Genomic DNA, 23951 nt, shown 5'->3' with positions numbered 1-23951 from the left:
AGTGATTATGAACCTGGAAATTGGAGGTGTGATGATGAGTGTTAGTGCTGTCACACATGTGCGATTAGGAGGCAGTTAAAGAGCCTAAAGGTGAGTGAAACATCGCGAGATAGAGGGTTGTCACGTGGTACTTACCCAAATCTTTTTTGATCAACAGAAAACCTGAAGAAAAATAATCCTCCACTTCAGGGTTCCAAAATGGCCGCAACGACGTCACTTCCAGTCAACCATGATGACGTCACTTCCGGCTCCATCAATTCACCTCACTTCCGTCCAATCATAATGACGTTGTTTCCGGTTCCTGTTTTCAACGTCACTTCCTGCCAACCAATTCCTGTACCATAATCCTTTTCTGTATAAAGCCGCCATTTTGGTTAAAGAAAATTGTTCACTGTTTTATTTTTGAGACTCTGAATCACTTACATTCATTATTGTCTGGGTGACAATATATGGGGACGGTCCCCAAAACTTTGTTTTTGTTTGTGCTGTATTCTTTGGGGAAGAATAATCACCACAGTGCATATGCACCGCAAGTTTGGTGTGCAATGGGTGAGAAAGAAGATTTTTGGAGTGAGTTGGATGAAGTGATGAACAGTGCACCCAAGGGACAGAAAGTGGTGATTGGAGCGGATTTCAATGGAAATGTTGGTGAAGGGAACAGAGGAGACGAGGAGGTGATGAGTAGGTATGGTGTCAAGAAGAGGAATGAAGAAGGTCAGAGGATAGTGGCGACCCCTAACGGGAGCAGCCAAAAGAAAAAGAAGAAGATTTAGATGCAGCACTCTCCTATTGACAAACCTTTGCTGTCCTGATCAGCCAAAGATTGTCTACATGTGAAGTGCATATCTAGTCTGACCCACTGTAGTGTCATGGATTTTATATTTTATTTTTTGCTCACATAAACAAAAATGAACGTAATCTTACAAGGACAGTTAACAAAATGTATCACTTTAAAATAAATATTTTGCTGAAGAAGGCAGGACATCAAAGCATCCTGTTTTCCAGAATTTTACTAGAAATCAAAGCACAGCAAGATCTGTTGCACCTAGGACTAAATTGGTTTACAGCTTGGGAAGGGAAGACATGCCGATGCTTCAGGCTATATCGGATTACTTTATAACCTGTGAACAGAAGGAGATGCAGTGGGACTAGAAATTGCCAAACCAGTTTACAGCTTGGAACAGGAAAAGTTCAAAAACTTTATTGTTTGGGAAACGGACATTCTCAAACAGATAAAAGGATTTGAGCAAATCCATCCATTATATTAACTGCCAGCCAATCAGGTATATGTAACAATCATGTGTTGGCGAAACTCCTTTGGAATCTATACTAATAAAAGGCAAAGCCCTGACTGACTGACTGACTCACTGACTGACTTACTCACTGACTCATCACTAATTCTCTAACTTCCCGTGTAGGTAGAAGGCTCATTCCTTACAGCTTCCTTACAAAAGTTGGGCAGGTTTCATTTCGAAATTGTACGTGTAATGGTCATAACTGGAAGCTATTTTTCTCCATATACTGTAATGGAGTTGAGCTCGAAAGCCGTGGGGGGCGGAGTCTTCTGTGACATCATCTCGCCTCCCACGTAATCACGTGAACTGACTGTCAACGCAGTACATAGAAAACCAGGAAGAGCTCCAAAAAGCGGTGAAGAAAACATGCATTATATAATTGAGAAGGCAGCGAAACAATAAAAAGCGAGCAAGTGACATATACCATATTCATGAGTGCTGCTACTTCGGAAACAAAGCACGGTGTAAACCTAAAGTTTAAATTAAGTTCATAGACACGCTGCCGCTGGTGTTTGTCATGCCCACGGGTAATGTGGGATACAAGTTTAATGAGAGGACGCAGGATATAAACGAGAGTTTTGATCACTTTGTAACTAAGTTAAAATTGCTGGTGAAGGGCTGTGCTTATGCAAATTCCGAGAGACTGTGTTTGTGGGGGGTTTGACAGTTAAGGCTGGTGGGGGAGTCACATCATCATCTCCCCTCCCATTCACCTCATTTCGCTCTGAGCTGAGCTCCGCAGCTAATGCAATCTTACGGAAGTGACTTTGTGACGCTGCTACTAAATACTCCCAGAAAAATCCACAAGTTAACACACACGCTGTCTCTAGAGTTTCTCCACACATCATCCAGGCACTACTTACAAAAGGTTACATTGACAATCGTGTTACGTTATATTTAAAATGTTTCCTTTTCTTAGCACAAGCACAGCTGAGAAGCTTCGATTCATGTGCTCCATAATGCGTTAAAAAATAATAATGCATTTAATCACACTTTCAATTCCAAGCAAAGGGAAACTTCTGTCAATGCATGATTTCCTGGTACACCGATTACATTGATCAGCGCTTCCCGATTCATTTTACCCTCGCACCCCCTTGGTTTGAGAAGAAGTATGAAAAAATATGAGGTTAACACAGAAAAACAGATTACCAATTGAATCTTTATGAATAATCGATTCGCCATCAATAATTGTTTTGGTAAAGCCATACTCAGTGTAATCCTCCTTCCATTTTATAAATTTTCCGCCACTAGCCATGATTAAATGAATGGTAAAAAAGTAAGAGCGAATCGAGGGTGACTTATTCAGGCAGGCAGGCAACAGCTCAATAGCTCGAATTTGGATATAAGTAGCTTCTATTTAGTCGCCAGAAATATCTTTGGTAGGAATGAAAATTGAATTTAGTCTTTAAATTTCTATGGTAAAGAAAACGTTATGCAATGATGACTAAATTTAACTATATAAATTCAAAACTTGTATATATAAAGTCATTCCCGAATATATAAAGTCAAAACTTGATTATATAAAGTCACTGTCAGAATAAATAAAGTCAAAACTTGAATACATAAAGTCAGCATCGGTATATATAAAGTCAAAACTTGTTTCTGAATATATAAAGTCAAAACTCGAATATATAAAGTCATTCCCAAATATATAAAGTCAAAACCTGAGTATATAAAGACGGCGTTGGAATATTTCGGAATATATAAAGCAAGCGCTGGAATATATAAAGTCAAAACTTAAATATATAAAGTCAGCGTCGGAATATATAAACTCAGCGGTGGAATATAGAAAGTCAAATCTTGAATATATAAAGTCAGCATCGGAATATACAAAGTCAGCGCTGGAATATCCATCCATTTCCCAACCCGTTGAATCCGACCACAGGGTCACGGGGGTCTGCTGGAGACAATCCCAGCCAACACTGGGCGCAAGACAGGAACCAATCCTGGGCAGGGCACATTCAGCATTTTCAAAACATTAACCGAGCAGTGTTTTTTAAATTTATTTTTCTGAATACGTTTTTGTTAACTTAGTTCAGTTCAGAGTCGTTTCAATCAATATATTTTGACTTTGACTTTATATATTCAGGAATGAGTTTATATACTCTGATGTTGACTTTATATAATCAGGAATGACTTTATAAATTCCGACGCTGACTTTATATATTCAGGTTTTGACTTTATATATTCGGAAATGAATTTATATATTCAAGTTTTGACTTTATATATTCCAGCGCTTAAAGTTTTGACTTTATATATTCGGGAATGACTTTATATATTCTGACACCGACTTTATATATTCAGAAAATCAATGTATTTGCCTGTTTGGCACCCCATAGTATATGTGTGTGTGTGTATATATGTACACATGTATCAATATATATGTACATTGTCAATCATGTTACGTTATTATTAAAATGTTTCCTTTTCTTTTTACTTTTCCGCTGCCAAGCGCGGGTATTTTGCTATATATATATATATATAGATATAGATATAGATATATATATAGATATAGATATGACAACAACACTCATACCAATGACAAAACAATTACATTAACAATCATGTTACGTTATTTTTAAAATTTTTCCTTTTCTTTTTCATAACTTCTTTTACACACTACTTCTCCGCTGCGAAGCGCAGGTATTCTGCTAGTTTTATGCATTAAAGTAAAACACTCACTGGTTGATAAATGGAATATAGCCAGTGATGCTGAGCCTTTGTATGTTCAAATATATTCTTGTACACCAAAAGTAATATTTAGGTCTGAGATGTTTCTAAGACATCGGACCCTGTTCATGCCTATGATACAGTGCATCTGGAAAGTATTCACATCGCATCACTTTTTCCACATTTTGTTATGTTACAGCCTTATTCCAAAATGGATTAAATTCATTTTTTCCCTCAGAATTCTAAACACAACACCCCATAATGACAACGTGAAAAAATTTTACTTGAGGTTTTTGCAAATTTATTAAAAATAAAAAAACTGAGAAATCACATGTACATAAGTATTCACAGCCTTTGCTCAATACTTTGTCGATGCACCTTTGGCAGTAATTACAGCCTCAAGTCTTTTTGAATATGATGCCACAAGCTTGGCACACCTATTCTTGGCCAGTTTCACCCATTTGTCTTTGCAGCACCTCTCAAGCTCCATCAGGTTGGATGGGAAGCATCGGTGCACAGCCATTTTAAGATCTCTCCAGGGATGTTGAATCGGATTCAAGTCTGGGCTCTGGCTGGGCCACTCAAGGACATTCACAGAGTTGTCCTGAAGCCACTCCTTTAATATCTTGGCTGTGTGCTTAGGGTTGTTGTTCTGCTGAAAGATGAACTGTCGCCCCAGTATGAGGTCACAAGCGCTCTGGAGTAGGTTTTCATTCAGGATGTCTCTGTACATTGCTGCAGTCATCTTTCCCTTTATTCTGACTAGTCTCTCAGTTCCTGCCGCTGAAAAACATCCCCAAAACATGATGCTGCCACCACCATACTTCATTGTAGGGATGGTATTGGCCTGGTGATGAGCGGTGCCTGGTTTCCTCCAAACATGATGCCTGGCATTCACACCAAAGAGTTCAACCTTTGTCTCATCAGACCAAAGAATTTTGTTCGTCATGTTCTGAGAGTCCTTCAGGTGCCTTTTGGCAAACTCCAGGCAGGCTGCCATGTGTCTTTTACTAAGGAGTGGCTTCTGTCTGGCCATTCTACCATACAGGCCTGATTGGTGGATTGCTGCAGAGATGGCTGTCCGATCGCTCAGTTTGGATGGCCGGCCAGCTCTAGGAAGAGTCCTGGTGGTTTCGAACTTCTTCCACTTACGGATGATGGAGGCCACTGTGCTCATTGGGACCTTCAAAGTAGCACAAATTTTTCTGTAATCTTTCCCAGATTTGCGCCTCGAGACAGTCCTGTCTCGGAGGTCTACAGACAATTCCTTTGACTTCATGCTTGGTTTGTGCTCTGACATGAACAGTCAACTGTGAGACCTTATATAGACTGGTGTGTGCCTTTCCAAATCATGTCCAATCAACTGAATTTACCACAGGTGGACTTCAATTAAGCTGCAGAAACATCTCAAGGATGATCAGGGGAAACAGGATGCACCTGAGCTCAATTTTGGGCTTCATGGCAAAGGCTGTGAATACTGATGTACATGTGATTTTTCAATTTTTGTATTTTTAATAAATTTGCAAAAACCTCAAGTAAACTTTTTCACATTGTCATTATGGGGTGTTGTGTGTAGAATTCTGAGGAAAAAAATAAATTTAATCCATTTTGGAATAAGACTGTAACATAACAAAATGTAGAAAAAGTGATGCGCTGTGAATAATTTCCGGATGCACTGTAAGTAAGTCTCTTGGAGTATTAGGGAAAGTAGAGTGTGCATGTGTCATTCATACGGTACTTATGTGGGTTAAAGTGCCAGGGAAAAATGTGTATACGTCTTTCATATGGTACTTCTGTGGTTAGGATCTGTGTGTATGCCTTTATCTACAGTATGTGTGTGTGTGTGTGTGTTAATGTTAAGGTGTGACAGTAGACCTACCTAGTATTGAACCTGATGAGTGAGCAAGTCGAGGGAAATATCACGATAATACACCTACATACTATAAAAATACCATATAGTCATGCCCTTGTTAGTTCCGCATTATGATTAAGGGTAGTGAGGAAAAATTTTGTAGTAAATGGATTTTTTCAATTATGAATAGAAAATGGAAAAACATTTGTTGAGAAGTGGTAATATCAACCATAAACAGTTTTATTTTCCATTAATTTCCTTAATCTTCTTTTATCTATCTGAATGTTTTCTTTATATTTATATTTTCACATGTAAATGATTTACTATACTCTTTTATCTCTCGTTAAGTAAATTCATGGGAAGGGATGGGGGTACAGAGTACAAATATTAATATTATAATGAATTCTTTATTTTTCAAACCTGACTTAGACAAGATCTGAACTTAGCTGATGGATGGAACATAGATGAAAGTATGGGTGTGAGTGTGCCCAGTCCTGGACTGGCTCCCTTTCTAGAGTTGCATCCTGCTATACGTTCAGTGCTGCCAGATGATGCTTTGGCTTCTTGATCCATCAACTGAATTAACCAGATATCAAAGTGGACAGTTGGAGTGTTCCGAAATTCTAAACAATAAAACTGAACAATTATCAATGTATTTTATACAAAGATAACCCAAATCAAACATAGTGAATTAAGCACAATGAGCAGAACATTTTCTCACCTCCATTTGTTCAAATAATATACTTTCTTTTGACAAATAAAATGTAATATTAAAATTGTATAAGTCAAAAAAAATGTTACTGATCAACAATGCAAGTCAATAATACTGAAATAAAAAAACAACAACACAAATAACTGATAGCTGATACACTCTTTTGTATTATGATTAACAGGGCCCACAAAAGTTTAATGTTAATAGTGGAGTCTCTACAGAAAAGTACTGGAATCAGAAACCAACTATGGTGAAATTACATTAAGCCTTCAAACAGGATCTATAGATTATTCCCTATCCTACCAAATACATTAGTGAAACTTTCTATTTTTAACACATTTCTGAAATGAAAGACTGCTGTTCCACTTTGAGTGTAACGTAAATAGAATAATGCAAAAAGAAAAGAAAAGCAATGCATTACAATAGGAAATGGAGTCCTGTACTTGGAATGCACACCCTCTGTATTAAAAGTTTAGCATAAGAAAGAATGTAAGTAATCACAGTTTTGGCAAGGAGTTATTATCTCTGGGGAACCCATCTATTTTCGTAATCTGCCATTTCTGCTTCAGAGTCGCAAGGCTTCAGATCCTATCTTGGTAGCACCAGGCAGCAGGTACAAACCAACACTGGACAGAGTTTCAATTTGCTTTATGTCACATTTAATTTAGAGTTACCAGTTCACCTAGCATGTGACTAAAAGAAAAAAACGAATCTGGCAAAAAGAAACAAAATCAAAACACAGACTTAAAAGAATAGGCATTGAAAAAGGGCAACATGTAGGGCAATGGTGTGTCAGCCATGGCTACTGACCATCTAGGTTAGTTACTAGAGTTATTTTCACTTAAATGTGAAAGAGCTGAGAATCAAATCAGTAGCAGATTAGTGAATATGGAAGTTTAACTCTCTACTGTTCTCTGCTGTCTTTTCTGGTTCTTCTTCCAACATCTGATCAAAAGATTATACAGCCCCCTGTGTTGATGGATTAAAGGTGGGTGACCCAGCAGTCCAAAAAACAACATCATGGAATAGTATCATGTGAAGCTTGAAAACAAATAGGTCTGATTTATGACCATTTATTTTAGGTAGAATGCTCAGTGTTGGCTGGGTGGTATTTTGGCCTTGGAACCGCTGCACATTTTGTTTTTTTTTTTTCTCCAGCCTAACTAGAGTTTTGTTTATGTCCTCCTGGCCATCTGATCTTATCTTTTTCCTTTATTACTTACTAGCAAAATACCCGCACTTCGCAGCAGAGAAGTAGTGTGTTAAAGAAGTAATGAAAAAGAAAAGGAAACATTATCAAAATAACGTAATATGATTGTTAATGTAATTGTTTTGTCATTGATATGAGTGTTGCTGTCATATATATACATAAAAAATTAAAGGAACACTTTGAAAACACATCAGATCTCAATGGGAAAAAGAAATCCTCCTGGATATCAATACTGATATAGGCTGGGTAATGTGTTAGGAACGAAAGGATGCCACATCGTTTGATGGAAATGAAAATGATCAACCTACAGAGCCCTGAATTCAAAGACGCCCCAAAAATCAGAGTGAAAAAATTATGTGGCAGGCTAGTCCATTTTGCCAAAATTTAATTGCAGCAACTCAAAATTGTACGCAGCACTTTGTATGGCCAGTCTGTTCTTGTATACATGCCTGACAACATCGGTGCATGCTTCTAATTAAAATGACAGATGGTGTTGTGGGGGATCTCCTCCCAGATCTGGACCAGGGCATCACTGAGCTCCTGGACAGTCTGAGGTGCAACCTGGTGGCATTGGATGGACCAAAACATAATGTCCCAGAGGTGTTCTATTGGATTTAGGTCAGGAAAGTGTGGTGGCCAGTCAATGGTATCAATTCCTTCATCCTCCAGGAACTGCCTGCATACTCTCACCACATGAGGCCAGGAATTGTCGTGCACCAGGAGCCACTGTACCAGCATAGGGTCTGACAATGGGTCCAAGGATTTCATCCTGATACCTAATGGCAGCCAAGGTGCCTTTGTCAAGCCTGTAGCGGTCTGTGTGACCCTCCATGGATATGCCTCCCCAGACAATCATTAACCCACCACCAAACTGCTCATGCTGAATGATGTTACAGGCAGCATAATGTTCTCTATGGCTTCTCCAGATCCTTTCATTACTGTCACGTGCTCAGGGTGCACCTGCTCTCATCTGTAAAAAGCACAGGGCACCAGTGGTGCATCTGCCAATTCTGGTATTCTATGGCGAATGCCAATCGAACTGCATGCTGCTGGGCAGTGAGCTCAGGGCCCATTAGAGGACATTGGGCCCTTGGGTCACTCTCATGAAGTCTTTCTGGTTGTTTGGTCAGAGACATTCACACCAGTGGCCTGCTGGAGGTCATTTTGTAGGGCTCTGGCAGTGCTCATCCTGTTCCTCCTTGCCCAAAGGAGCAGATACTGGTCCTGCTGATGGGTTATGGACCTTCTATGGCCCTCTCCAGCTGTCCTAGAGTAACTGCTTGTCTCCTAGAATCTCCTCCATGCCCTTGAGACTGTGCAGGGAGACACAGCAAACCTTCTGGCAATGACACGTATTGATGTGCCATCCTGGAGAAGTTGGACTACCTGTGCAACCTCTGTAGGGTTCAGGTATCGCCTCATGCTACCAGTAGTGACACTGACTGTAGCCAAATGCAAAACTAGTGAAGAAACAGGAGGGAAAAATGTCAGTGGCCTCCACCTGTTAAACCATTCCTGTTTTGGGGTCATCTCATTGTTGCCCCTGTAGTGCATCTGTTGTTAATTTCATTAACACCACAGCAGCTGAAACTGATTAACAACCCCCTCTGCTACTTAACTGACCAGATTAATATCCCATAAGTTTCATTGACTTTATGCTATACTGTGATTAAAAAGTGTTCCTTTAATTCTTTTGAGCAGTATATATATATATATATATATATATATATATATATATATATATATATATATATATATATATATATATATATATATATAGCAAAATACCCGCGCTTGGCAGCGGAGAGGTAAAAAGAAAAGGAAACATTTTAATAATAACGTAACATGATTGACAATATATGTACATATATACACACACACATATACTATGGGGTGCCAAACAGGCAAATACATGGATTTTCTGAATATATAAAGTCAAAACTTGAATATATAAAGTCAGCGTCGGTATATATAAAGTCAAAACTTTTTTCTGAATATATAAAGTCAAAACTCGAATATATAAAGTCAGCGCTGGAATATATAAAGTCAAAACTTGAATATATAAAGTCATCACTGGAATATACAAACTTAGCGCTGGAATATATAAAGTCAAAACTTGAATATATAAAGTCATTCCCGAATATATAAAGTCAAAACTTGAATATATAAAGTCAGCATCGGAATTTATAAAGTCATTCCTGATTATATAAAGTCAACATCAGAGTATATAAACTCATTCCTGAATATATAAAGTCAAAGTCAAAATCTATTGATTGAAACGACTCTGAACTGAACTTAACTTGAAGTTAACAAAAACGTATTCAGAAAAATAAATTTAAAAAACACTATTCGGTTAATGTTTTGAAAATGATGCATGTGCCCTGCCCAGGATTGGTTCCTGCCTTGCGCCCAGTGTTGGCTGGGAATAGGCTCCAGCAGACCCCCGTGACCCTGTGGTCGGATTCAACGGGTTGGGAAATGGAAGGATATTTCAGCGCTGACTTTGTATATTCCGACGCTGACTTTATATATTGAAGTTTTGACTTTATATATTCAGAAACAAGTTTTGACTTTATATATACCGACGCTGACTTTATATATTCAAGTTTTGACTTTATATATTCAGGAATGACTTTATATACTCAGCAAAAAAAGAAACGTCCCTTTTTCAGGACTGTGTATTTCAACAATAATGTTTTAAAAATCCAAATAACTTTACAGATCTTCATTGTAAAAGGTTTAAACAATGTTTTCCATGCATGTTCAATTAATCATAATCAATTAATTAACATGCACCTGTGGAATGGTCGTTAAGACCTTAACAGCTTACAGAAAGTAGGCATTTAAGGTCACAGTTCTAAAAACGCAGGACACTAAAGAGACTTGTCTACCGACTGTGAAAAACACCCAAAGAAAGATGCCCAGGATCCCTGCTCATCTGCGTGAACGTGCATTAGGCATGCTGCAGGGAGGCATGAGGACTGCTGATGTGGCTAGGGCAATAAATTGCCATGTCTGCACTGTGAGACGCCTAAGACAGCGCTACAGGGAGACTGGAAGGACAGCTGATCATCCTTGCAGTGGAAGAGCCCGGATCTCAATCCCATTGAGCACGTCTGGGACCTGTTGGATCGCAGGGTGAGGGCTAGGGCCATTCCCCCCAGAAATGTCCAGGAACTTGCAGGTGCCTTGGTGGAAGAGTGGGGTCACATCTCACAGCAAGAACTGACAAATCTGGTCCAGTCCATGAGGAGGAGATGCACTGCAGTACTTCAAGCAGCTGGTGGCCACACCAGATACTGACTGGTACTTTTGATTTTGAGCCTCCCTTCATTCAGGGATACATTGTGAAACATTTTTAGTTTATGTCTTATGGTGTTGACTCTTTTACTGTTCATACAAATATTTACACATTAAGTTTACTGAAAGTAAAAACAGTTGAAAGTCAGAGAACGTTTCTTTTTTTGCTGAGTATATATACAAGTTTTGACTTTATATAGTTAAATTTAGTCATCATTGCATAACTTTTTCTTTACCATAGAAATTTAAAGACTAAATTCAACTTCCATTCCTACCAAAGATATTTCTGGTGACTAAATAGAACCTACTTATATCCAATTTCGAGCTATTGAGCCGTTGCCTGCCTGCCTGAATAAATCACCCTCGCTTCGCTCTTACTTTTTTACCGTTCATTTAATCATGACTAGTGGTGGAAAAATTATAAAATGGAAGGAGGATTACACTGAGTATGGCTTTACGAAAACAATTATTGATGGCGAATCGATTATTCATAAAGCTTCAATTGGTGATCTGTTTTTCTGTTTTAACCTCATATTTTTTCATACTTCTTCTCAAACCAAGGGGGTGCGAGGCTAAAATGAATCGGGAAGCGCTGATCAATGTAATCGGTGTACCAGGAAATGATGCATTGACAGAAGTTCCCTTTGTTTGGAATGCAAAGTGTGATTAAATGCGCTATTTTTAGCGTTATGGAGCACATGCATCGAAGCTTCTCAGCTGTGCTTGTGCTAAGAAAAGGAAACATTTTAAAAATAACGTAACACGATTGTCAATGTAACCTTTTGTAAGTAGTGCCTGGAGGATTCAGTGTGGAGAAACTCTACAGACAGCGTGTGTATTAACTTGTGGATTTTTCTGGGAGTATTTGGTGACAGCGTCACAAAGTTGGTTCCTCAAGACGGCGTTAGCTGCAGAGCTCAGCTCAGATCGAAATGAGAAGAATGGGAGGGGAGATGATGACGTGACTCCCCCACCCGCCTTAACTGTCAATCCCCCACAAACACAGTCTCTCGGAATTTGCATAAGCACAGCCCTTCACCTGCAATTTTAACTTAGTTACAAAGTGATCAAAACTCTCGTTTATATCCTGCGTCCTCTCATTAAACATGTATCCCGCATTACCCATGGACATGAGAAACGCCAGTGGCAGCCTGTCTATGAACTTAATTTAAAGTTTAGGTTTACACCTTGCTTTCTTTCCGAAGTAGCAGCACTCATGAATATGGTAGTATATGTCACTCGCTCGCTTCTTATTGTTTCGCTGCCTTGTCAATTATATAATGCATGTTTTCTTCAGCGCTTTTTGGAGCTCTTCCTGGTTTTCAACGTACTGCGTTGATAGTCAGTTCACGTGATTACGTGGGAGGCGTGATGATGTCACACGAAACTTCGCCCCACGGCTTTCGAGCTCAACTCCATTACAGTATATGGAGAAAAATAGCTTCCAGTTATGACCATTACGCGTAGAATTTCGAAATGAAACCTGCCCAACTTTTGTAAGGAAGCTGTAAGGAATGAGCCTGCCAAATTTCAGCCTTCCACCCACACGGAAAGTTGGAGAATTAGTGATGAGTCAGTGAGTGAGTGAGTGAGTGAGTGAGTCAGTGAGGGCTTTGCCTTTTATTAGTATAGATTCTTTAATATAATTACTTACTCTTTTTGTTTTTCATTTAATATAACTTCACTTTGTAGAGCACTTTGTGCTATAATGCTTACATGAAAATATGCTATATAAATAAACGTTGTTAACTGACACAAGTATTGTGTGTTTTTTAAAGATGGTAAAGGGGTTTGCGCTTATGGCTTAGTTTAGCAGTGATGGCATTCACCTATAGGCTTGCAGGATTCATTGTCTATGATTGAGTAGGATACTTGAAAATTCAGCATCTTCATGTAATGTTAGCTCCCGATTGAGAGAATCCTACTTAGATAGTTTACTACTGAGGATGCCACCACGGAACTACTAATGGAAAGCATATTCATCATGGACCACTGGACTGGGATAATGTGGATACAGATAATGAAAAAATATGACGTAACTAAACCCTTTTCTGATAAAAGTGGGGTCACAAATATTTCATTCTTTAATGCCAGGCAAGAGGAAAAGTGGAAGACCTAAGAGAAGTTTTATGGATGTGGTGAGAGATGACATGCAGGTGATTGGTATAACAGAGCAAGATGCATAAGACAGAAAGATATGGAAGAAGATGATCCACTGTGGCAACCCCTAATGGGAGCAGCTGAAAGAAGAAGAATGTAAACTAGTAGGTACTTTGTAATTATGCAAAAATATTTAAATCTTTTACTTTTAGGCTTGAAAGTTTATTTCTAATATTTCATAAAAAGTGCATTTAATTAAGTATGAGCAAACAGCATTCAGAAATTTTATACAATTGTGTACTGGCAGTTACAGTACCTGCTGGAGAGAGGACAGTTTTGTCTCCAGGAAAGTTGACATTACTTCAGTGCTGGCACAGGCTGTGGGTGGCCCCATAACTTAAAGGCATGTTTAAAGGTCTGATGATTCATTATAAAGGAAACACACAAAAAATAATCCTTCTGGCTTCATGAGTGTCGCTAGAACGTTTTTTTTTTATTTTAAAAATTACATACATGGGAAAAATAAATTTAACTCAAAGTATAGTAGTATAATTAAATCATTTGATTAAACTCAGCAGAAAAAATCAATTTTTGGATAGAAAAATAGGCATTTTGACTAATCAAAACTAGATTTTAAATAATTGTCCTATGGAGTCAGTTATGACCAGAGTGACAACTATGGACCTCAAGCAAGCAATCTTATAGTTCTGTAAGATATCTATGGGAAACGACTTTGAAAGCAGTTCTAACAAAGAGTGACACCTGTGTGTCCCAATGACCTCGAACTAACACTTTAGCAAGTGAATTATACAAGGGAAATGTTCTGTGTGTTTCTTTTAACTAAAACTTCATTACTTACCACATCTAACATAGAGGTGATGAGATCATAATCAAAGATAAGATGTATTGCCAAATATTTTTAAACTGTAAAATGATTATGAAAACTATGTCTTTATTAAATCCAAGCTCTTCCATATTTTGTCAGCATTGTCAGCCACAGTCAAGTCAGGCTTTTCATATTGCAGGGCTCCCTAAGATCTGTTGAATAAAGGGTTGTCATTGTCCTAGTGATCTCAGCTGCTATTTTAAAGATTTTCCCCAACAATTAACAATCAATAATTTCTCTGGACTTCTTATGTTATGTAATGGAGAAAACACTTTGAAGGTGCTGATTAACTCTTTCAGAGCTGATGTCGACTTTAAAAGGAAGAGTTGACGAACTGTAAACGGTGACAAAACCAACCGTTCTCTTTTAGTTGGACTCTTGTTGCTAGAAGGAAAGTGAGCTTCATTGGTTTGACCGAGATTTCCTGCACTCGTGTGAGTAGCATGGTGCAAACAATGGCATAAATGGCCCTGACATAATGGCGAGAGATCAAAGCGAATGCGTAAAGGAAAATACTACGTGGATAAAGCTTTGCCTATTATCGCTGAACTGGACTATGACTTGCCGGATTTTGATACAAGTGATCGAAAATGAATGTGAGGTTCCAGCTTCAGCTGACTGGTCCCCAGCTAATCGTGGTGGTGCTGAACAGGTTCATGTAGGCTGACATGCCTACAGCAATGTTCGCCAGGAGGACTACCACTTAACAATAACACTGCAACTGTGACCCCTGCTGCTTGCTGTTGCTGCCTCAGCCATGCAATGACAGCCTGGCAGCAAGCCTGCCGCACATTCTTGGCAAACTGGCAGCCGCAGCATGCAGCAACAGACATTTTATGTTGATTTCTGAGTGAAACCACACTGTTTTTCAGAATCTATGTTCCTTGGAAAAAATATTCAGCCCTCAAAGAGTTAAACAATTTTACAGTTAGTCATTGAATGCAGGTAACATGTTGCATTACGTAACTACATCAGTTTTACACTCATTGAGCAAATTATTAGAAACATTGCATTAACACTGGGTAGAGCATCCCTTTGCTCTCAGATCAATCTCAGATCTAACAGACATGGATTCCACAAGATATTGGAAACAATTCTTTCAGATTCTGGTCCAGGCTGACATGATTGCTTCAAGGGATTTGTACAGATTTTCTGCTTCAAATTCATGCTGTGAATCTCCCATTATACCACATCCCAAATGTGTTCAGTTGGCTTCCTGTGACTGGGAAGGCCACTGAAGAACACTGACCTCGTTGTCATGTTCATGAAACCAGTTTGAGATTCCTTCATTTTCTAACATGGTGAATTAACAGTCATTAGAAATTGGGAAAATTGTGGCCAAGAAGAGATGTACACGGTCAGCAACAATACTCAGGCTGTGACACTCAAATGATGATCACTTGGTATTAACGGGCCCAAAGTGTGACAAGAAAACATTCCCCACACCATTACACCACAACCTTCACCAGCCTGAACTGTTGGCACAAGACAGGTTGGGTGCATAGATTCATAGATTCTAACCCTACCATCTTTGTGCCTCAGGAGAAACTGAGAATCTTCAGACCAGGCTACTTTTTCCAGTATTCATCTGTCTAGTTTTGGTGATCCTGAGCCCAATGTAGCTTCAGTTTTTTGTTCTTGGCTGCCAGAAGTGGAACCCGATGGGGTCTTCTGGTGTTGTAACCCACCAGCCTCAAGGCTGTAGATGTTATGCAATCTGAGATGATTTTCTGTTCACCACAATTGTACAGAATGGTTATCCGAGTAATTTTAGCCTTTCCATCAGCTTGAGACAGCCTGGACCTCTCTCATCAACAAGGTGTTTGTTTCTGTCCATAGTTTTTAGGTCTACAATATGTATGCTTTTATTCACTTCTAAACAACAGCTTAACTACAGGCAGTTTTGGCAGGGCAGTTGCATCGGGACCCATAGATTTGGGTGACCCATGGTGATTACATGGTTGCTGCTTCGCAAAAGCTTTATTACTAGAGATTACTTCAGTAAAACGTTCAAAGGTCTGAGCACTGCACAAGCTCACAGTATGTGTTCTGCTTCTAGAGTTTATTTTATTCTCATAATCTCTTATGCTTGCAAATGTATTGGCAGCCCTAACCATCTCTGGCAGCAGCTGGCATGGACAATTTATAAAAGTGCATCAACAAAGAATTGGTACAGATAAACAAATTCTTCACTGTCAAAAAGCCCACATCATAATTAAACAACTGTCTAAGAACACAATAATTCTTATGATCTTAACAGCCCCTACAAATTTGGCCTTACGCTTCGCTAAATTCTAGACCAATATAAGTTACTTATCAAATCTGTAAAAACTGAATACATTTTTTAAAGTTGTGCCAATACATCTGACAGAAGCATCTGGTGAGGCCCTGAGAAGACACCTGCTCAGGAAGACCTAAATGCTTTATGTAAGGACATTTTAATATTAGATTTTCAGCTTTTTACATACTGAGTCCCATTCACCATATGGCTATTTCTATTTATTTAAAAAAGCTGTGACAGATAGGGGGCGCTGTCGTCCCCTTGAACCCTCAGATCAGTCACCAGACACCAGGAAAAAGTAAAAAAGTTGACTTTATTAAAGTAAATAATTGCACAAAGCACCCTCGTCTCCACAATACTCATTAACAAACAATAATCCACAATAACAATAATCCTCCACTCTCCCAGACGCGTTGTCACTCTGCCACCCAGCTCAACATCGTCTGGGATCTCCCACAATCTTTTATAGTCCCTGACCCGGAAGTGTTTCCGATCCTTTAGTCCATGTGACTTCCTATCACTTCCAGGTCAGATCAAAAGTCCTTCTCTTCATCCCAGAAGTACGTCATTTCCCCTGTCGCTGTGACTAAGACGTACTTTCAGGTTATAGGGCACGTAAGAGTCTCTGGGCCTCCCTGCAATGTCCTCTGTTGGCCCCCAAGGTATCCAGCAGGGCTGTAAAGGAAAACTCCAATGTCCATGATTACCTACTGGCATTCGGGGCACCTCCATGCTGCAGGGAGAGCTCCACCTGGCGGCCTGGGGGTATTGGCCGGGAAGACTGGCCGGCCATAGTCCACAAAGCAAAATATGAGATAAAATAAAGAACAACTCACAATACAAGATTTCCTTTGGTAGTCAATAGCTGACTTGGTGACGGAATTTAATGTTCTAACACAACTGATGCTTTGGCTTCCTTGTAAATCTACATTCATTTTCATTATTCCTTCAAGCAGACTATAAAGATGTAGTATGGGGAGCATAGACACAAAGTATTTATGTGCTTGCTGCTATCGACCTTTGACCTTTAGGCGATCCTATAACATCTCCACAAAAAATAATTTATTTTATTTGCAGGACCAACATTAAAAGTATCCAAATGGGTGCTGTCCTTGCTCAGTCACTATCGAGTATTTTTGTTTAACTCCATCTCTGTTTCATCTTCTTAACACAAGGTATGAAATTCCAACAAAAGCCAGTGTCAGAGAAGCCATATCATAGATCAACTTTGTGTGCTTTCTTATGTTTTGCTTTCTATTTGTCATCTTGACATTATTTGCTGTGATTTATTTCCCTCTTAGGGTTTATTTGTACTTGCTTGCAGTTTTACTGTTGCAAGATGGCAAAATGACAATTTTAGGATAAGGTTATCATCATGGTCACTGAGTGACTAATACTTTGTCAGTAAGTGTTTGTCAGCCTGGTGAGTGAGGTCCGTAAAACAAATTTAATGATAAATTACTTTTATCTGGAGATGGCATCTTCTGTATCCTGTCAACAGTTGCTCACTTATTGAAGATTTCAGTGCTTCAGGGTCCTGCCTTTAGTAAAAGACCGTGTCTTTTTGAAATTTCTTTCTTCTAAATTGCTCTATGTCAGATAAATTGTTGTGATGCAGTTTTGTGCTTCCCTTTGACTATCTGAATATTAAAGCTCTTAATGTCTATAAAATAAGCAATTTTAAAGCAATGCAAAGCAGCAGTTCTTTTTTCATTCTGTATAGAGGAACGTTTTAACTGTTACTTATTTTCAAAACCTCTAGGAAATGTACTTACAATGAATGGACAATTTAATATGTATCATTCAGTTAATGAACAACAGATAACAGTATTTAAATTAAGTAATCTTTAAATAAACAGATATGATTTTCTTTTTTCTACCTTGCTATATTTATGTATAGTCACAAGCTTCTGTGTCAAATTTATGATCAAATTTGTATTAAGAATAAAGGAATACAATAAATCAAAGCTCAACAGACACAAGATACAATTTTACAGTGGAATACATTAAATTCTTTTTCCCGAACAGCCACCACCACCCAACCCTACTCCCCCCAAATGGCGCCCACTACAATCCAGTAAAATAAACATGTGTGTTATCATTGGGGTCCCCAGGGGGCCCAGGTGCATAAAGGCCCTAATAGAAAGAGAGAGACACACAGACAGAAAGAGAAAGAAAAAGAAAAGTCTATATAGGCACGGCTATCTAGCCCTGCACCACACAGACTGCAGCTGGTGCCGTGGGATGAGACCCCTTTAATCTGGGGTGAAGAAAGCTGTAAGAGAAATAAATTATAAAAAGTAGATTTCAAGTGATTAGGAGAAAGGGTGCTGAGGTCTTTCCATCTAGAAACCAGAGTGAGCATAAAAAAAGAAAAAAGCCTTTGTTTGAAAGGTGAGAGTACAGATAGATCCAGGAACAGAAAGATATGTGGAAGGAGAGGTATTGCATATGCAAGGACAGATTCTTGGAAAAAGAGTTACAGACAAATGTCCAAAAGGCCCAGGAGGGCAGTCTGAGAACATGTCAGTGACGGAGCCTTGAACTTTCTTAGAGCACAGATTACATAAAGGGTTGGAATGAATCTAATGGTGAAGTGTTTCCAAGGTGAAACAATGAACTATTTTGAATTGAAAATGCTGATGCTGGTGCTGTGCTATATTGATACAGAATCCTGCTGTAAGATCCATGTATTCACAATCACTCTTCCGGCTTCAGTTGCTTTCCAACGTTCATAAATGAAATTGTGGAGCACCAACAGTTTTTCACATATGAATATGACCTGCTTCGTCCCACGTAATGAAAGAATATGACTGAATATAACTGTAACATTTTTTCTGTGTTTTTTGTCTAGTGTAGAGAACAGAGACAGCACTACACATTTGAGAAGCAAAAATGATATGTCAGAGGTAACCAGGACACTGAAGCTCCCACAGAGGGAAATGAGAAGTAAGGTGAAACACACAGCCAGTCTTCTTTTAACATGGATGAATCTCACAAAAAATATTTAACTTTGACCTTTTCCTTGCTAAAATGATAGGAATATGCAGTTTTTTAAAATACGCATGCAATCTCAAGATGGGGATCAACACTCATGGCTTGAAAAATGGATGCATTTGGTGGGCTTTAATGCTTTTGCCTTTGCTTTTGGACTTGTGTCCTTTTAAGCCCATTTTAAAAGGGTAAGAACAGGTATGATATTGTTAAAAATGTATTAAAATGTTTCACTTAATAAAACAACTTCATGTAGCAGATTAATATTTATCATGATTGTAACTTCAATTGAAAAATAAAGGAATAGAAAGATATGTTCCTACTGGTGGGCAATGTGCAGCTAGAATGTTTTAGATGAAGTGGATCTATTAGAAAGAACCCTAGAAAATTATTTGAGGGAAAATTTTCATGATTTCATGATTTTAAAATTGTATATAGCAGCCCCAGATCAATTGCCAAGTCACATTTTTCTTAGGTCGCACAAACCAAAAGATAATTTTATTTCCCTTTTTTAGCCTTAAAAATACTTGTTTAGGTTATACTGCCAATTTTTAATGACATTTCAGCCAGGACTCATTTTTACCTACGCTACACACTCTACGCAGGTCCCAGAATGTCGGATATATTGGCTTGCAAAAGTAATTTTATTAGCTATTTTTTATCAATCTACAATATAACAATAGAATCTTTCTTGAATTCTCAAGTGTGTAGGTACCTCTGATGTAGATGTGTAATACCAGGATTTGCAAGCAGGGCTAGAGAGTAGAGTATTCAACACGCTCCACAAATACCTCACAGCAATGATAGTCTAGTTTGACTCCAACACAAGCATCTACATTAACTGGACAGATTTGTAACAAAATGACCTGACTTCAGAATAGAAAGGAAAAGAAAACAGTACATGCAATTAAAAAAAGAAAGAAACATTGCAATTAATACATAAAATAGAAGATGAAATGACCTTGTCACACTTAGGCAGGGGCAGCTCTAGGCTCGTGGTGGCCCTGGGCAGAGAAAGAATCGGTGGCCCCTTCGCCTGCCAATGTCAATATGGTATCTTATGCACGGCGGATGGCCACGTCCGTTGCGGACACTGCATAGCCACCTCGTGTTCATGACACAAGCGTTTAACTTATGATAAAGTTCAGGATTGCTCCTTCCTGTGATGCAATGAAAGCCTCCTGAGCCGCCTTTCTCTTTCGTTTCGAATAACCAGATTTGTGTACTCGAAATCTCTTAATTTTTTTTTTTTTTTATTTTATTTTATTAATTTTATTACAATCAATACATAGCAATCAATTTTTTTACAAAAAAAAAAGAATTATGCTAAGAACAGATCGATCCCCACCCTTGAGAGAGAGAGCAAGCCAAAGCGGTGTAAAATTTAAGGCTTTTAAAAATACCTAAATCAACAAATTCTCTGTGCTTTATAAACTTATTTCAAAATATTACTGATTAGATCCTGCCATGTTTTGAAAAAAGTCTGCACAGATCCTCTAACTGAGTATTTGATTTTTCCAATTTTAAATAATATAACACATCAGTTTCCCACTGACTTAAAGAGGAGAGTTTGGGTTCTTCCAGTTTATCAGAATAAGTCTGCGTGCCAACAGTGTAGTGAATGCAATCACAATTTGTTTGTCTTTCTCCACTTTAAGACCCTCTGGAAGAACCCCAAACACAGCTGTTAATGGGTTAGGAGGGATTGTGAGTCCAAGACTGTCTGAGAGGTAATTAAAATTTTTGTCCAGAATAATGTTAATTTGGAGCAGGCCCAGAACATGTGACCTAGTGAGGCTGGGGCTTTTGCAGCGTTCACAGGTTGGATCATGCTCTGGAAACATTTTGGAGAGTTTCAGTCGAGACAGATGTGCTCGATATATAATTTTGAGTTGTATAATTGTATGCTTTGCATATGGAGCTTGAGTGAATTCTCTGCATTGCTACTTTCCACTCCTTTTCTGATATATTAATTGAGAGGTCATTTTCCCAGTGTCCTCTTGGATCTTTGAAAGGAAGGGATTGTAAAAGGATTTTATATATTGTAGAGATGGAGTCTAACTCCTTGAAATTGAGCAATAATTTTTCCAGCGTGGATGAGGGTGCAAGATGAGGAAAATCTGGAAGGTTCTGTTTAACAAAGTTCCTGATTTGAAGATAGTGAAAGAAATTTGTAGCTGGAATGTTAAATTTGGAATGTAATTGTTCATAGGATGCAAAGACGTTGTCTATATAAAGATCTCTAAGCAAGTTAATTCCAAATTTTTCCAGATATTAAAACTGCATATGTTTGTGAGGGTTGAAAGAGGTGGTTCTTTTGCAGGGTGCCACAGAAAGAAGCTTCTCCGTCTTAAAATGCTTTCTACATTGGTTCCAGATTCTAAGTGAGTGGAGCACAATTGGGTTATTAGTGTATTGCCGATAACGTGTGTTTATTGGAGCACAAAGCAAGGAATACAAAGAAGTACTGCAGGATTTTACTTCTATTGCGGTCCATGCCTGTGTATGTTCTTCTATTTGTGTCCAGCTTCTTATCGCCTGTATATTTGCGCCCAGTAATAAAACTGGAAGTTAGGTAGAGCCATACGCCTTCTGCCTTTTGTCTTTGTAGAGTCGCTCTTTTGATGCGTGGATGTTTAGAATTCCAAATAAATGAGGTTATTGTTGAATCTAATTGCTTAAAAACGATTTATTAATGTATATTGGTATGTTTTGAAATAAAAAGGAGCTTAGGAAGAATATTCATCTTAACAGTGTTAATTCTTCCAGCTAGTGTGAGATGAAGGGTTGACCATCTATGCAAGTCTTGTTTAATTTTTTCCATGCAGACGACGAAATTTTGTTGATAAAGAGCTTTATGTTTACTTGTGATGTTTACCCCGAGGTATTTAAACTGTTCTGCAATGATAAAAGGAAGGGTGTCTAATCTAATATTATATGCTTGCGAATTCACGGAAAGAGTACACTTTTATTCAGATTAATTCTGAGACCAGAGAGCTTTTGAAATTCTGTGAGTGCTGCTAAGACTGCAGGCACAGAATTTTCTGGGTCCGATATATACAGTACCATGTCATCTGCATATAATGAGATTTTCTGTTCCAGTCCTTCTCTGCTAATCCCCTTTATCTGATCAGTATTTCGACAATGTATTGCCAGTGGTTCAATGGCAATTGCAAACAGCAGTGGTGACAAAGGGCATCCTTGTCTTGTGCCACGTTCTAGTTTAAAGTAGTCTGAGCAAATGTTATTGATGCAAACTGAAGCTTCTGGGTTAGTATACAGTAATTTAATCCATGCACAAATGTTGGGCCAAACCCAAACTTCTCCAAAATAGTAAAAGGTATTTCCATTCAATCATGTCGAATGCTTTTCTGCATCCAATGATAATAATATTTCTGGGGTGTTTGATTTAGTTGGTGAGTATATTACATTAAACAGGCGTCGAAGATTTGAAGATAAGTGTCGGCCCCTAATAAATCCAGTTTGGTCTTGTGATATTACTGAGGGGAGCACTTTCTCCATCCTTCTAGCTATGATTTTAGAGAGTATTTTAACGTCGTTATTCAGAAGTGAAATTGGTCTGTATGATGCACATTGTAATAAGTCCTTATTTTGTTTTGGGAAGACAGTGATTAGTGCTTGGCGAAAGGTTTGTGGAAGAGATTGGTTATCTCTGGCTTCTGTAAATGTTGCTAATAGGAGGGGAGCTAGCTGAGCGGAGAATTTCTTGTAAAACTCTGCAGGGTAGCCGTCAGGGCCTGCTGCTTTTCCACCTTGGAGTGACTTTATAGCATCCAGTAATTCTGATAATGACAGAGGTTTATCGAGCTCCTCCACACTAATAGCGTCAATTTGTGGTATCTGTAATTTATCCAGAAATGCATTAGATTGTATATTGTCTTCTTTAAACTCAGTAGTATATAGGGATTTATAGTAGTCTCTAAAAGTGTACATTATATTTTTGTGTTCGATGATTTTATCTCCGTTCGTGTTAGTAATTACGAGATTGCGTTATACATCTTGCTTGTGAATTTGTTGCGCTAAAAGCTTATTAGCTTTCTCTCCATGTTCATAATAATGATGTCTGGATTTGTAAATTAGTTGTTCGGTTTCTTTAGTTGTCAAGAGGTTTAATTCTGAATGTAGAGCCTGCCTCCTCTTATGTAGAGTCTCGCTTGGTAGTCTGGCATGTTCTTCATCTATTTTAGTAATTTCGCTTTTTATCTCTGCTACTTTCTTCGCTCGGATTTATTTCTGTGGGAAAGATATGAGATAATCTGTCCTCTTAAGAAGGCCTTAAGAGTTTCCCAGAGTATTCCTGCAGAGATCTCAGGGGATGTATTTGTCTCTAGAAAGAATTCAATTTGTTTGGATATAAATTCAGTACAATTCTCGTCAGCTAATAGAAGCGGATTGAGACGCCATCTGCGGGGTGAGTGTATGGGGCTTAGTAATTTCAGCTCCAAGATCATCGGAGCATGGTCTGAAATAACAATAGCATCGTATTTACAAGATTTAATCTTAGGCAAGAAGTTATTATCTATAAAGAAGTAATCAATCCTTGAGTAGCAATGATGTACTGGTGAGTAGAAAGAATATGTTCTTGAATTTGGGTTTAAAACCTCCAGGGATCTGATAAGTTGTGATCAGT

Source organism: Polypterus senegalus, chromosome 3, assembly GCF_016835505.1.
Source record: "Polypterus senegalus isolate Bchr_013 chromosome 3, ASM1683550v1, whole genome shotgun sequence".
NCBI classification, from domain to species: Eukaryota; Metazoa; Chordata; class Cladistia; order Polypteriformes; family Polypteridae; genus Polypterus; species Polypterus senegalus.
Note: the sequence above shows the minus strand (reverse complement) of the source record.